Raw genomic sequence first — 16922 nt, 5'->3', positions numbered from 1 at the left:
CAGCTTGGTCCTGAGCGCCGCCACCACCGGCTCCAGGTTGAGAGCGACAAAGTCGTCAGCGACCCCAGAGACCCTAACTCCTAGATACACCAACACATCCACCCACTGTAGCTGAATATCGGGCGGCGCCGAGCGTCGGGCCCCCTGGTCAATCGCCAACAGCTGCGACTTGGACCAGTTGACCCGCAGCCCGGTTACCCGAGAGTAGGCCTCCAGGACATGTAAGGCACCCGTGAGCGAAGAGTCGGCATCATTCAGGAACAACAGCAGGTCGTCAGCGTACAGGGCCACCCTCTCCTCCAGCCCGGCAATCCGCAGGCCCCGAACCAGCGGGGAAATGCGGAGGGCCTCCGCCACCGGCTCCATAGCAATGGCGAACAGGGCCGGGGAGAGAGGGCAGCCCTGCCTCGTGCCCCTGGACAGAGCAAACCAAGACGACAGCCGTCCCCCCAAACGAATAGCCGCCACCGGTGAGCTGTAAATGATTTTTAACCACTTAATGAAGAGCAGGGGGAACCCCATCCTCCTGAGAGTCTCCCACAGGAAGGGCCACTCCACCGAATCGAAAGCCTTTTCGATATCCAGTGAAGCAACCACTCTGGAACCCACATTGACATGTTGCGCCTGGAGGTTGGTATACAGTCTGCGGAGGTTAACGTCTGTGGACCTATGAGGCATAAAGCCAGTCTGGTCTTGGTCTACCACAGAGGGGAGCAAGGGCTGCAGGCGGATAGCCAGCAGTTTGGTCAGGATCTTTAGGTCCGTGTTGAGCAGCGCTATAGGTCGGTAAGAAGCGCACAGTTTCGGGTCCTTAGGGGGCTTATAGATAAGAACAACATGCGCTTCAGCCATCGAGGGAGGGAGAGACCCCTCCGCAAGACACCTGGTGAACAACGAAGCCAGTAGAGGGGCCAAGAGTCCAGAGTGGGTCTTGTAAAAGTCCACGGGGAGACCGTCTGGACCCGGAGCCCTGCCCCCTGGAATAGTCGAGAGAACAGCCAGGACCTCCTCAGATGTGATGGGTCTCACCAGCCATTCCCTCTCGCAATCAGAGAGCCAGCCCAGGGCCACGGGGTCCAGAAGGGAGTCCAAAGCGGTTGGTCGAAAGTCTGGGGGAAGGGTAGTGGTGTAGAGGGCGCTATAATATGAGCGAAAGGCATCTAAGATGTCCTCGGGAGCGGTCAGGGAAACCCCCGCGGGAGAAGTGAGCTCTGGGACCACCGTCAGGGGGGCATCATGCTGGGATATGAACGCCAGAAACCTACCATTCCTATCCCCTTGCTCAAAAAAGGATTGTCGAGAGTGATACATGGACAACCTCGTGACCTCGGACATGTGAAGATGGAGGTCTCGCTTCATCGCCTGCTACGCCTCGAAGTTTGAGGTAGAAGGGTCCAGGCCGTACGCGGCAGTGGCTCCCTCCACACCCCCCTCCAGGCGAGTCAGCTCCGCGGCCTGCTGTACCTTAACCGCTTTAATGATAGACATATATTGGCCCCTAGTATAAGCTTTAAACGCGTCCCAAACCAGCCCAGGCGAGGACGTGTCGGCATTGTTCCTCCAATAGTCCTCCAGAACCGGCGGGATCCGAGAGGCGACATCCGGTTGTTCCACCCACTGGGAGCCCAAACGCCACATGGAGGCCGAACGGGCCGCGCCAGAGCGGAGGGTGAGCTCCAAGGGGCAGTGGTCAGACAGACCCGCCGGTAAGTACTTCGCCGTCGCCACATCGGATAACGCCAGGGAGTTGGCAAACGCCAGGTCAATTCTGGAGGAGGTCTTATAAGAAGAGGAGAAACACGAATAACCTCTTTGGTCCGGGTGCTTCCAACGCCAGACCTCCCGCACCCCAGCAGCCTCCGACCAATGCAGCAGATCCTCTGAAAAGGATTTAGGGGGTGAAGGCCTGTCCAGAGCAGGGGAGAGAATGGCATTGAAATCCCCCAGAAACAGTAATTTCGCAGGGCAGTAAGGGGAGACCTTATCCAACACAGTGTAGAGAATATCAGACTTAAACGGAGGAGGAACATATAGGCCCACTAACACATATCTACAATGCCACATGGTGAGGACCAAAACAACATAGCGGCCCATGGGGTCCGTGTGGACCGCCTCCACCTCACAAGGCAAGGTTTTGCGGATCAGCACCGAGACCCCACGGGCGTAACTAGAGTAAGAAGCATGAAATGATTTGTGAACCCACGGCTTTTTGAGGGACTGTAGCTTGCTTCCCACCAGATGCGTCTCTTGAAGGATCACTATAGAAGGCTTGCGGGAGGACAGGTACTGAAACATCAGAGCCCTCTTAAATTTGGAGTTGAGGCCCCTGACATTCCAGGAGATAAAGGAGAAGGACTGGGAGTCACGGGAGGCCATAACAAACAGCTAGGGTGAAGATGGGGAGGGACCCCGCGGGGGCCTGCCGTAGCATCTGGGGAGCAGCAAGACCAGTCGGACCCAAGCACCACACACTTAAACACAGAACAATGAACACTAAAACACAAAAGTGAATAACAACATAACCCAGGCACGTAGTGCCTATCCTGCCAAACCCCAGCATCCCCCGCAAAAAGAAAAAAGGAACCGGGGGGGGAACCAAGGCCCCCCGGGGGGAGCTGGGGCCGGCCTGTACCCCAAAAAACAACAACGTCATTGAACCAGAGCTCCCGCGAGAGCTATAGCATAGAGCACGGGAGTGAGGGGCAGGGGGAAACAAAAACAAGGGGGGGGGACCTGAGTGAGTGGCCGGGGGGGGGGGCAGCACCAGGAGCGGAAGGGCCAGCAGAAGAGAAAAAAGGGGAGAAAACCAAATGTCACAGCACAGTCCAACGTCTTGAAGCCAGCTCCTTAACAGTGAGCTACCCAGAGTACATCATGAATGGGTGAAGGCAATTCTCAAGGCACGAAATAGGAGATGTGGGGGGGCAGGCAGGGCACCGGGGCAGGAGGGCAAGGCAGGGGGACAGATAAGGGAGAAATCCAGGGCCACAACTAAAACAGGATGGATACTTGCATTGCTCGGGCCCAGGAGGCAGCACGGATCAACGAACGTCCAGCCAGGAAGCCGCCTGTTCCGGAGTATCAAAGAACCGGGTGCGATCACCATCGATCACCCGGAGTCTGCTCGGATAGAGGAGGCTGTATTTGATGCCTAGATCGCGGAGGCGCTTGCGGATGTCGGTGAATTGGCGGCGTTGACGTTGCACTTCTTGCGAGTAGTCCGGGAACAGCATAATTCGGGCGTCCTCATAACGGAGCTCTTTCTTGGAACGAGCCGCCGCCAATAGTCTGTCCCGGTCCCTGTAGTTAAGCAGCCGCAGCAGGAATGGCCTGGGAGGCGCCCCCGGAGCGGGGGGGGGGTCGGGGGATTGCTGTTGATATATTTAAATAATTTTTTTGGGGTTCTTTTTACTATCCTCCACTATTTGTTTCTCAAAGTTGATTTTAGCTATTTTGATTTCTTATTTACTTTTCTTATTTGCCTTCTTGTATTGCTCGAAAGCCGATACTTGTAACGTTCCTGCGTTTTCTGAAACAAGATGGATTTGCAGCTGCAGAAAAACTCCACTCAGTAGTCATGTAGAGATATGTTGAAATACCAATTCCAACTCCCAAGACTCATCACTGTGGTCTGTCTGATTCAGCATACAAATATACACACTCAAAAAGATGTTCCTGGAGTGATAGATGTATATAGCAGTATAGTGGTGATGAGTTGAAGAGACAGGTATGAACAGTGACAAATAGGTGAACAGCACTTGAGAGAAATGTTCATGAGAGTATAGATGGTAACAGGTAGGATGCAGATAGGTTAGCAATCATGTATGGTAGTAGGTGGTAGGACAGCAGATAAAATACAGGAGAGACTAACCCAGTGCAAGGATAGATGTTAGTAGGCTCAAGAGCTAGCAATCTAAAACAACAGTGCAGATGATAGTTACAGTCCTTAATATGCAGAGCTAGATAGTGTAAGCTTAGTAGGAAGGTTATGGAGGATTCCCCTGCGGGGTACTTATCACTAATAGCAAGCAGAAATAGAGAGGTTCGGTATGAGCGAGTGATCCGGTAGCGGGATACAGGGATCAGCAGCGAGGTTCCGACAGCGAGGTACGCTTGTAAGCATATGAGCTTCAAGGCAGGTTGAACGAACATGTGAGTGAGAACGCCGGCGGTTGAAATAGCCGCTCTGCGGCGCTCAGTGATGACAGCATCGGTCTTAAAGGTGTATGCGCACCTACCAGAAGAGAATTGTGGGATGCATACACTGAAGTGGAAAGTGGAATAAGGGTACCAGAGGTACCAGAACATTACAGTGCCCCCCCCTTAAGGCCGGCTCCGGAAGGCCTCTAGGACTGGTTTTTCCGGGTATTTTGCGTGAAAATTGCGAATCAGCCTAGGGGCATGTATATCAGAGGTATCCAGCCAGGTGTCGTCTTGGGGCCCATAGTTCTTCCATCGTACTAGATATTGAAATCTTCTTCTGTGGATACGAGAATCCAGAATCTCCTTTATCTCATATTCTTCTCCGCCTTCAACTTGTACAGGAGGTGGAGGTGGGATGGTAGGCCTTATTCCTTGGTCAGGAACATGGGGCTTCAGTAGCGATACATGGAAGATGGGATGTATCTTGAGGTCTGTTGGTAATGTGAGCTGTACTGCAGCTTTTCCAATAAGTTTCCTGATAGGGAAGGGTCCCAAGAATAGAGGCCCAAGCTTTTTGCTAGGGATCTTTAATCTTAAGTTTTTTGTTGATAGCCAAACGAGGTCCCCAATAGCATACTGAGGAGAAGGTCTTCTATGAAGGTCATAGTACTTTTTTTGTTGACTATGAGCGTGTGAGATGGTAGTATTAAGTAAACCCAGAGAGTCTTTTATTTGGGTAAGATAGTCTGAGGCTACTGGGTTACTTGATGGAAGGATGCGTGGTGGAAGAATAGTGGGATGAAACCCATAGTTCAAGTAGAACGGACTCTGTTTGGTCGTACTGTGGGTTGTGTTGTTGTAGGCAAATTCTGCCAGAGGGAGGAGATCCACCCAATCATCCTGTAGGTATGATGTATAGCAACGTAAATATTGCTCGATGCACTGGTTGACTCTTTCAGTCTGTCCGTTGGTCTGAGGATGGTAGGGAGAAGTGAGCTTTCGCTCAATTCGTAGTATGTGGCATAGTTCTTGCCAAAACTTGGAGATGAATTGTGATCCACGGTCAGACAAAAGAGTTTTTGGAATACCATGTAACTTAAAGACATGTTTCATCAGTAGTTCCGCTGTTTGTTTGGACGAAGGTAGTCTGCGAATAGCAACGAAATGTGCCATCTTTGTCAGATGGTCCACTGACACTAAAATGGTATTAAATCCTTTGGAAGGTGGTAGTTCTACTATAAAGTCCAAGGACACAACTTCCCATGGAGTCTGGGGTATTGGTAGACTGCATAGCAGACCGGATGGTTTTGTAGTGTCAATTTAGGACCTGGCACAGACGTTGCATGAAGAGACAAATTTTTGTATAGATGTCTTCATATCAGGCCACCAAAACTGCCTGGTAAGCAAATTAAGGGTCTTTGTCATACCCATATGTCCTGCCATAGGCACATCATGTGACAATTCCAAGATTTTGGTGCGCATAGTAGGGGGTATGTAGAGTTTGTCGTTGTAGTAGAGGAAGCCTTCTGCATCAGCAGTTAGTTGTGGTGGAGGTGAATCCAAACCTATACTGTGCAGAATCTCTTCCTTCAAGGAACGGACAACCCCAATAATACGTTTGTAGGGTATTATAGGAACGGAAGGGATTTCGGAGCAATTATCTTCAGTTAATCGTGATAGCGCATCCGCTTTTTTATTCTTGTCTGCAGGTGTGTAGGTCACTAGGAAGTTAAATCTTAGGAAGAATAGTGACCATCGTACCTGCCGGTGGGAGAGGGTTTTGTTAGTCTGAAGATATTGAAGATTTTTATGATCTGTATATATGAGTATTGTTAATCGGGTGCCTTCAAGTAGATGTCGCCAATTCTCCAGAGCCAGTTTTATAGCAAGCAGTTCCTTTTCACCCACTGGGTAATTCACCTCTGGGCAGCTTAGAGATTTAGAGAAGAAGGCGACTGGATAGAGTGGTGAAGTATTCGTTGGTCGTTGGGAGAGTACTGCTCCTACTGCCACATTTGACGCATCTACTTCCAGAATGTATTGGAGGGATGGGTCTGGATGGCGTAGTATGGGAGCAGAGGTAAAGCTTGTTTTTAACAAGCGAAAAGCTTCATTTGCTTCATCTGACCATTTAAATGGTTTCTTAATACTTGTGAGTTGTGTGAGAGGTCTCACAATGGCAGAGAAGTTCTTGATGAACTTCCTATAGAAGTTTGAAAATCCAAGGAATCGCTGTAGTGCTTTGCGGGTGGTTGGTATAGGCCAATCCTGAATACAGGATATCTTACTCATATCCATCTTGATTCCTGTTTTGGATAGGATGTATCCTAGGAATAATACTTCTTCTTTATGAAATAAGCATTTTTTTAGTTTCACGTATAGATTGTGTGTGAGTAATTTGGATAACACAAGTTTTACATGTTTTATATGTTCAGACAAGGATCATGAATAAATAAGTATATCGTCCAGATATACCACAACACAGACATCAAGTAAGTCTCTAAGGATATCGTTTATGAATCGTTGGAAGGCTGCGGGAGCGTTACATAGCCCAAATGGCATTACAAGATATTCGAACAATCCGTATCTGGTTCTGAATGCTGTCTTCCACTCATCTCCATCACGGATTCGGATTAGATTGTATGCCCCTTTCAGGTCCAATTTTGAAAAGTAGGTAGCACCACGCACTTGTTCAATGAGTTCAGGGATAAGCGGCAAAGGATAACGATCTTTTACTGTAATGGCGTTCAATTGCCTATAGTCGATAATAGGCCTGAGACTTGAGTCTTTATTGCGGACAAAAAAAAGTCCTGCAGCTGTGGAAGAAGTGGAAGGTCTAATAAAACCTTTTGTCAAATTCTCATCCAAGTATTCCTTGAGATGGGAAAGTTCATACTGCGAAAGAGGATAAACATGACCAAAAGGCAATTTAGAATTAGGGAGTAGATCAATAGTGCAATCATAATCCCTATGGGGAGGCAGTATTTGAGCATTTTTCTCAAGAAAAACTTCGGACAGATCCTGATAGCATAGTGGTGCAATCTCATCTGACACCACAGACAGGATCTTTCCATAAGACGGGAGGTTACACATACTCTCGCAATAGTAAGAGAGGAAGGTTAGGGTCAGTTTCTTCCAATCTATGGTTGGTTGATGTGTGTGTAACCAGGGAAGTCCCAAAACAATGGGAAAGTGGGGCAAAGACAATAGGTCGAAGGTGGTGGTCTCCGTATGAGACTCGTTAGTGGTGACTAGGAGTGCTTGTGTCTGATTAGTGATTGGGCCAGAAGATAACGGAATACCGTTAATAAGACTCATAGAGACAGGCTTAGGTTTTGAAATAATAGGTACTTTATTTAAAGTAGCAAAACGTATATCGATATAATTTCCGCAAGATCCTGTGTCGATCATGGCCTTAGTGGTAATCCTAGTCTGGTCCCACTGCAATGTCAAACGAACAAAAAGATAAGGGTTAGTAAATGAAGTTGTCAATCCCCCTAGGAGGACATGTGAACACTCACCCTCTTTTTTGCGGACAAGGGGACAGACGCTTATCATGTGATCCGGGGATGCGCAGTACAAGCAAAGATTACTGGATCATCTCCTGGCTCTTTCAGCAGTTGATAAAGGTGGACATATGGTTCCTACCTCCATAGGAGTAGGGTCAACGGCCGAAATCCGAGAAGGACTGGACAATGGCATTCCCATTTTTTCAGCCTTTCTTTCTCGCAGCCTCCTGTCTATGTTGATACTGAGTTGTATCAAAGCATCCAGGGTGTCCGGTAAATCCGCTCGGGCGAGCTCGTCTTTAACGGCTTCTGATAGGCCGAGTCTAAATTGAGTTCTCAGAGATGTATCATTCCACCCTGAATCAAGGGTCCATCTTTTGAACTCTGCTACAAAGTCTTCTACAGGTCTCCTACCTTGTTTCAAGGACCTCAATTGAATATCGGCAGTACTCTGCCTATTGGGGTCATCATATAGACTAGCGAGTTCCGCTAGGAATAAAGCATAGGAGTTGAGAAGCTGATCATTTTTCTCAAAAAGAGAGTCTGCCCAGGCCCGTGGATCACCCGTTAGGTATGAAATAATAGTACAGACTTTGATATGATCAGTAAGGTAGGTACGAGGTTTTAGCAAGAAAAGTAACTGACAGGCGTTTTTGAATTCACAAAATTTTTTGCGATCACCTGTAAACACTAGAGGAGGATTTATTTTGGGTTCAGGGGGCTGAGCAGCGGCAAGTTGTGATAGACGGGTTACCTGCTGCTCCAGAGCCTGATTGTCTTCTTTTAATTCAGTAAGAGCGTGTATTAACGCAGTCACTTGTTGTTTTAATTGTGTCACTTGAGTGGGTAAATCTGCTGAATCCATTTTAGGTTCGTTCAATCTGTAACGCTCCTGCGTTTTCTGAAACAAGATGGATTTGCAGCTGCAGAAAAACTCCACTCAGTAGTCATGTAGAGATACGTTGAAATACCAATTCCAACTCCCAAGACTCATCACTGTGGTCTGTCTGATTCAGCATACAAATATACACACTCAATAAGATGTTCCTGGAGTGATAGATGTATATAGCAGTATAGTGGTGATGAGTTGAAGAGACAGGTATGAACAGTGACAAATAGGTGAACAGCACTTGAGAGAAATGTTCATGAGAGTATAGACGGTAACAGGTAGGATGCAGATAGGTTAGCAATCATGTATGGTAGTAGGTGGTAGGACAGCAGATGACATACAGGAGAGACTAACCCAGTGCAAGGATAGATGTTAGTAGGCTCAAGAGCTAGCAATCTAAAACAACAGTGCAGATGATAGTTACAGTCCTTAATATGCAGAGCTAGATAGTGTAAGCTTAGTAGGAAGGTTATGGAGGATTCCCCTGCGGGGTACTTATCACTAATAGCAAGCAGAAATAGAGAGGTTCGGTATGAGCGAGTGATCCGGTAGCGGGATACAGGGATCAGCAGCGAGGTTCCGACAGCGAGGTACGCTTGTAAGCATATGAGCTTCAAGGCAGGTTGAACGAACATGTGAGTGAGAACGCCGGCGGTTGAAATAGCCGCTCTGCGGCGCTCAGTGATGACAGCATCGGTCTTAAAGGTGTATACGCACCTACCAGAAGAGAATTGTGGGACGCATACACTGAAGTGGAAAGTGGAATAAGGGTACCAGAGGTACCAGAACATTACAATACTGTGCCCTTTGATTTATATTTCTTGAAGGACATTTTTTTTACCCCTAATACGTTTTTTAACATTACGGTTTAGCCAGCCAGGTTTGGCTTTGTCTCTTCTAAATGTATTTCCTATAGGAATGCACTGCGAGATGCATTTGTTTAATATGTTCCTAAAGCCTTTTAAATAGCTAAGACCAAAGTCCCAGCAGGGAACTAGGTCCTACTCCTAAACTAGGCAGAAACAAAACTAAGGGCTGTAGCAGAGTGTGTCTGGTTATGCCTACAGAGACAGCCCCATAGGCGTGGTAAAGCTTTTTCCTGCCTAGTGTCCTATTCCTGATGGGAGGAGCATAACCCGATGGTCTAAGAAGATATGGAGCTGCGTCTGTCAATGAACAATAGAGAAAAGAGCTGGATGCATTCCTAAACGTATAAAATATAACTGTATACTAACCTTTATACACTAAGCTGGAGCAATTGGATCATTCTTTATTGTTTTTTTTTGGCCTTCCTTTGGATTAACTGCGGTTATAAAATTGTGCATATTGAGGATTTTTATTTATTTTTGCTTTTATTTTCCATTGGTTGAACTGGATGGATTACTGTATTTTTTCAACCTCACTAACTGTTACTCCCCCCCCCCCCCCTCCCCAGTTAAGTTGTTCTATGCTTAGCCAGTTTCCTTATTTTGGATTCTTCAATCCACATTTTTTTCCTGATTTTTCAAATAATGCTTCACTATCGTCTAGAAGCAGTGCAATCTAGATTGTTGTTACCTCAGTAACACCTTGGGAACCGTACCTGGAACCCACGGTGTGGGGGCAACCTGTAATATTACTTTGGCGCTCACCCTAGCATTGAGTGCAGTTAGCTGCAGGGTGCTATACAGGTTGAGGGGTCATGGTCAATTCATTTGGTTTCCAGGCCCTAAATACCCCTTCGGGACTTACCCACTAAAACAGTTGAAGTCTTGAGTTTATTAGAGGCCAGTGACATTGAAAGTTAAGACAGGTTTGTCCCAATACTGTAGCTTTATAACAGGTATAAGACTCAGTATCTGCATCACCTGCAGTACACTTTGTCACGGACTAAAAAACACACTCCCACTAGGAGCAGAGTGAGGGAGGATGACCAGTATTGGAGCACCCAGAGTTGGTGCAAGAGGAGGTCCCGAAAGATTTATCATCCCCCCCAGGCTCCTACATACCTGATAGATGCTTGCCAGTATAGACATGCTCACTTCTGCTGAGCGCAAAAGCCTAGCCATAGTCACACTTGAATCTTCTGTCTCATCATGTCCCTGTGGATACTAAGAGGCTATGAAAACATTCCCCATTCATGAACACACAGAATGGACAATTTAGGATGAATGGAGTACTCCTGAAAACATCTACACTCCCCTGACAGTGTTCAGGGAATAGTGATTAATGCTTTATACTCTGAACGGTCTAAGGTTATTAGTGGTGTACCCCCAAAGTTCAATGGTGGTGGGACCCTTACTTTTTAACATATTCATACATAATACAGAGTGGGTCTGGAAAGTACAATTTCAGTGCTTGCAGATGACACTAAGCTATGCAGTGGAATTACATCCTTACAAGATGTCTCCTAATTACATGCAGACCACAATGCACCACTTAATTAAGCAAATATGTGGCAAATTAGGTTTAATGTTGTAACGTTATGTTGCTAAAAATATGCACGCATCATCCATACTAGGAGAACAGCTTGGGGAGTCAATGGTGGAGAAGGATCCGGGTGTTCTAGTAGATCACAGACTTAATAATAGCATGGGATGCCAAGCTACATTTTTTAAAGCTAGCAAAATGCTTTCTTGTATTAAAAGAGGTATACCAGGGAGAGAGAGAATTTTGCCACTGTACAAATCATTAGTAAGACCTCATCTGGAATATGCAGTTTAATTTTGGATACCAGGTCACAAAAAAGATATTGGAGAACTGAGGAAAGTGCAGAGAAGGGAAACCAAACAGATAAGAGGCACGAAGGAGCTCAGCTATGAGGAAAGATTAGCTGAACTGAATTTACTCTTTCTTGAGAAGAGGCGATTAAGAGGGGATATGATCAACATGTATAAATACATATGTGGTCCATATAAGTGAGTTACTAACTTTCAGGTCATTACAGAGGACAAGGGGCGTTCTTTGTGTCTAGAGGAAAAGGGATTGAACCTTCACATACGGAAGGCTTATTAACAGTAAGTGCTGTGAAAATGTGGAATAGACTTCCTTTAGGAACTAGTTCTGGCCAATCGATTGATTGTTTAGAAAAAGAGCTTGATAAATTCATAAATGCGCAACATATAACTGGATACTAATATTTTGAGGTAATAACACCTGGGATAAATGATCCAGGGAATATCGGATTGCCAAATCAAACCAAAATAAATTTCCAGCTCAACTTGCTGACCAACCGGCAACCAACCGAACTGTCCTAACAGAATGGGTTAAAACTTGTGTTTAATTGCACACAATTGCAAATAAATGTGTAAGCCGCTGTCATGGTCTTACCTTCTTGCTGTTCTCCTTCGTTTGACATGTGCTGGTGGCCATCTTGGTTTCTGGGTTTCTTGTAGCCTCCCACCCTGCGGCTCCTCCTTCCCACTGGGAGGAGCTGGATGCCTAGCTCATATATATAGGAGGTCTGTGGCTTCAGTTCCTTGCTTGGTCCTCCTGTGTTCACATGCTTCTAAGACTGCTGCTGCTTCTGGTCCCTGATCCTGGCTTCGTCTGACTACCCTGCTGGTTCCTGATCCTGGCTTCGTCTGACTACCCTGCTGGTTCCTGATCCTGGCTTCGTCTGACTACCCTGCTGGTTCCTGATCCTGGCTTCGTCTGACTACCCTCCTGGTTCCTGACCTCTGGCTTCGCAAGGACTCTGCCTCGGTTTCGCCATCCGTTTGGACTTTTGCTTTACTGCTTGATTTTCAATAAAGCCTTCTTATTTTCACTTATCTGTTGTTGTACGTCTGGTTCATGGTTCCGTGACAGCCACAGAGCCAACTTTGAGAGCCTCCATAGTAGAAGCATATGCCTTATAATAGATAGGCAAAGGGCAAAGGAGCCCTTGGAGGGAGCCCACCCCTCCTTAAAGGCACAGGGGTGCACTGAACACCCAGCCTATAGTGCAACGGCAGCAAAGGTGTCCAGTGTGTTCCCTCACCAGTATTCCAACAGTACAAACAAATGGCCACTTTCCCCACCTATAACTGGTCTTTGCTGCAAGGAGCATACTGTTAGACAGGGCAGTTTGGTTTGTTGCAGGCCGGTCGGTAAGTTGAGCTCAGAGTTTTCTTTGGTTTTGTTTGAAATGCGCCAGCCTTCCATGTGTTCCTTGCTGCAAAGGCCAGTGATAAGTGGGGGTAGTGGCAATTTGTTTTTAATATCGGAGTGCCTAGTGGGGGATTAGATAGGGTTTTTTTTCCTCCATTCGAGTGTATTGGATCATGCTTTAATGGGGGTTTTTTATTGGCTTCCTCTGGATCAACTGTGGGTATAGGATTGTGTATATGAAGGTTTTATATTTGTGTGTGTGTGTGTTTTTTTTGAATTGGTTTAACTAGATGGACTAGTGTCTTTTTTCTGGCCGAATAACTATGTAACTATAGTTATCATTGTCAAGCTCTATCCAGTGGAAAAAAAATGACCTAAAAAGTGGACTGATCCACATCTTACTATACTTATAGATGTTCCTTCAGTTAAGAATTCTGTAGACTGAAAATGTGAGACGCTTGTAAAAGGCTCTTTGCTCTTGCAGGCTCAGTTTGGCAACTGGCTCTTGCTGTAAATTCCTGTTTGTCAAACTGCAGCTAACTGGATTGAAGAAATTAACAATCATCATGATTCAGTATTCCAGGACTGACACTTACAAACATTGCCTTCAACCCTACTTTTATGCGATGATGCCCTACAACAAGTCATGATGCAACTTTCCAGAAAGACTAATTTCTGTCCATATGCGCAGAATCTTAGGACTAAATACCAAGAACAGTTGAAGTTGCCTGTAAAAGGATGGCTCACTCATATGCCCTTTAACCTCCCTGGTGGTCTGATTATGTCAGTATTTTTGAATGTCAAAGCGGTTGTTTTGCATGGAAATCTGTTGTTTTATATTGTAGGCCTGTAATTCTTAGGAATAAAACAGTAAAAGTAAATAAAAATCATTAATATTAAATGAATAAATTAATAAAAAATGTATTAAAAAAAATAAAAGGAATAAAACAGTGCAGGCAGGGAACAGGATAAAGCACCAAGGGACAAAACTGAGGTGAAATGGTTTGATACAGTAACGTAATCCTAACAGATTACAATGTATCATGTCCTGTTCTATGTACTTTTTTAAAATGTTCCACCCAGTTCCACCCCCAGCGTAACGGAGCTCACAGGGAAGGGAACCTGGAAGACAGATGCCGGCGTTCTATAAGAATACCGCTACCTATCAGATTCTGCAACCGGAAGGGACGTTTGTAAAGAAAAACTTACTGTGCATGCGCTATGCGTTCCAGCATGGCCGCTATGCGTTCCAATAGCTTTCCTAATGCAACAGAAAACGAAGCAGCTGCGAACATCTTCTTACACCCACGCAAGTCTTAGAGACTGAATAACAGTATTACATTTCTATTATTATTGTTATATATGATGTGAATGTGCAATGTATATGTAAAGCGCTGCATAAATTGACAGCGCTATAGAAGAACCTGAAATAAATAAAATAAATAAATATAGTAAATATAGCAAGTAACCTGCAGGTAGAAGGTGGCGACGTCTATCTTGGTACACCCTGCACTGCTCAGCGACAAACTGAATATATAGTGAAACAGACTATTTCACTTGGTCGCGGTGAAATAGTCTATTTCAGTATAAATGGTGAGTTTACTGCAAAAATAAGTCTGAAATCCAAGAGTTGCGTGATTGTAAGAACATATCTGCTGCTGCTTTGTGTTCTGTTACATTAGGAAAGCTATTGGAACGCATAGTGCCCATGATGGAACCCATGGCGCATGTGCAGTAAGTTTTCTCTGCCGTCACTTCCAGTTGCAGAATCCGATAGGTAGCGGTACTCTGATAGAACACCGGCATCAGCCGGAGGATATCAGGGGAACATAGGGATAAGGTAAGTTTCACTACAGGGTAATCCCGAGTATGGCTCGGGGTTACCGCTTTTGGTACTGCAAATTAACCCTGAGGCACCATCGGGATTACTGCCAGGGAGGTTAAAGGATAGGTTCACTTTTAAAAAACAAAAAATGTGCGATTTTTTTTCTTTTTTACAGGTAAACAAATGTTCATTTACTATTTTTTTTTTTTTGGAGCCTGGAAAGCATTGGACCAGCAACCAGCAGATCGCTGATGCCATGCAAGTCTCCTGCAGACTGTAAGTGTGAGCTGTCTGCCTGTACATTGTAGGCCAGGCAGTTTTATACTGACAGGAAGACTCAATGAACTGCCACGGCACACAACAGCATTGAGAACTACAAGCCGACAGCTGCAAAGGATGTCAGGACTTGTAGTTCATTCAGTCACAGAACTCTGTGTGGGAGGAGCCCCGCCCGGCCACGCTGTTTTCAAAAAGTGACAGCTAGTACAGGGAACATTCAAGTAAAAATCAGTGTGGCACAACACCTTAATACATATTTTTCAAAACAGTCCAAAGTCCCATAAAAAAAGTGTGCTTTACACACTTCCACAGATCTCCAAAAAAAATATGTGATATAACAATGAAATGATACACAATTAAATAGTGATGAAAAATATAAAAAAAATAAAGTGTTACTAAACCCTAGACGCTGCATTAACTATATCCGGGCTCCCACAGAACATGGAAATGCAGTTATTTTAGTAAATATAAACTGCTAAATCCTTTTCTCGTCCGCAGTATATAGCAATCTTGTGACTTGTACCAGTCTCTGCTTAAAGCTTGTAGGAGGAGTTTTCATTCTCCCCTGATCCTCTGTCGGGACAGTTCTGATCGGCCCTATGTTGATCACATGCACTCTCCCAAGAAAAAAAAAAAACTCTCTAGCAATACACACCAAACTAAGCATGTGCAGCCTGACTCCTAATGCTCTGTTCTATCACGAGTTGGATCAGAGTCAGGTAAAGAAGAGGAGGATCAGAGAGACAGGATCACACAGTCTTTACACACAATGCAGAGGATAAACCCCCTTAGGTTCCACAGTGAGTATAACAAGCATGCTTTACTGCATATACACACTGATTTTACTGTTGTGGGTTTAGCAACACTTTAAATATCAAAACACTCTGAGTCTTCACTCTTCATGCAAAGTGCACATCCATCACCAGGTGAAGGGCCTGCTCACCTCAGTACAATAATAAACACGCTCAGCACTTTTTACCCCAGGCATATCTCTCCAGTCCTCCCTTATTAGCAGAAGACTTCCATCCCCTCGGCTTACTAAGGCACCTTTCACAATTGTGCGACTAGTCCTGCGACTCGGGACAAGTCGTACTCCATGATTTCCAATGAGTACCTTTCATATCTGTGCGACTTCAAAGTAGTCCCTGCACTACTTTAGTCCAAATTTGATGCACTTTGAGGTCCATAGACCTCAAGATTACACAGGCATTGCTTCAAGTCTAGTCAAAATCGCGTCAAAAAATCGTGCAACTTTTAGGTCGCACAAGTGTGAAAGGGACCTAAAGTTCACCTCTATGTATGAGCTGAGTCCGAGGTGAACCTGCAGAGATGTGCCTGGGGTAAAAAGTGCTGAGCGTGTTGATTTTTGTATTGAGGTGAACAGGCCCTTCACCTGGTAATGGATGTGCACTTCGCATGAAGAGTGAAGACACGGGGTGTTTTGATATTTACATTTAAATTTTGTATCGCTATTAAATTGTGTATCAATTCATTGTTATATCATATTTTTTGTTTTTGTAATTAGCACACATTTTATGGGACTTTGGACTATTTTGACAAAAATAGGATTTTGTACTTACCGTAAAATCCATTTCTCTGAGTTCATTGATGGACACAGCTCTCCATATTCAGAACCATAGGGTTATACTGCCTCCTACAAGAGTAGGACAACAGGCAGAAAAATGACTTGGCTACGCCTATGGGTAGTCCTAGGTGGTATACATCCCCCTCTCTGCTATAGGCCTTCAGTTTAGTAACAAGCAGTGTCAGAAGTATCAAAACTCCAAAGAGATGTGGGTGCTGTGTCCGTCAATGAACTTAAAGAAATGGATCTTACGGTAAGTACAAATATCCTATTTTCTCTTTCGTTCGTTGATGGACACAGCTTTCCAAATTCAGAACCAAAAGGGACGTCCCCAAGCAGTGCCAAACATGAGGGGTGGAACAACAAAAAAAATCCCAAGGCTAAACACAATAGCCAGCCAGGCAAACAGGAGCTAGACAGAAAACAACTGGAGCCTAACCTGAGGGAACAGACCCTCTAAACAGCAGCCTGCAAAACCTTTCGGCCAAAGGAAGCATCCTCAGATGCAAATTCATCCACTTTGTAGAATTTTGTGAAAGTGCACCGACGACCAAGTGGTCACCTTGCAAACCTGCGCTACTGACAAAAGGCCCAAGAAGCATTAAGTGCCCGAGTAGAGTG

General features: G+C 45.4%; 1 protein-coding gene across 1 annotated transcript in view; it reads right to left on the bottom strand.

Moving 5' to 3' along the window:
• The window catches only part of LOC309556475 (FAST kinase domain-containing protein 3, mitochondrial-like), a gene marked incomplete at both ends in the record, with an annotated part of 318599 nt that overhangs the window by 191283 nt on the left and 110394 nt on the right, over nt 1–16922 (bottom strand). The gene's annotated exons all lie outside the window — the stretch shown is intronic.

The sequence above is a fragment of the Pelophylax lessonae genome (genome assembly GCF_965119305.1).
Source record: "Pelophylax lessonae genome assembly, chromosome: 5".
In the NCBI taxonomy this organism is placed as follows: domain Eukaryota; kingdom Metazoa; phylum Chordata; class Amphibia; order Anura; family Ranidae; genus Pelophylax; species Pelophylax lessonae.
The sequence above is the reverse complement of the archived record's forward strand: the minus strand, read 5'-3'. Positions and strand labels throughout refer to the sequence as shown.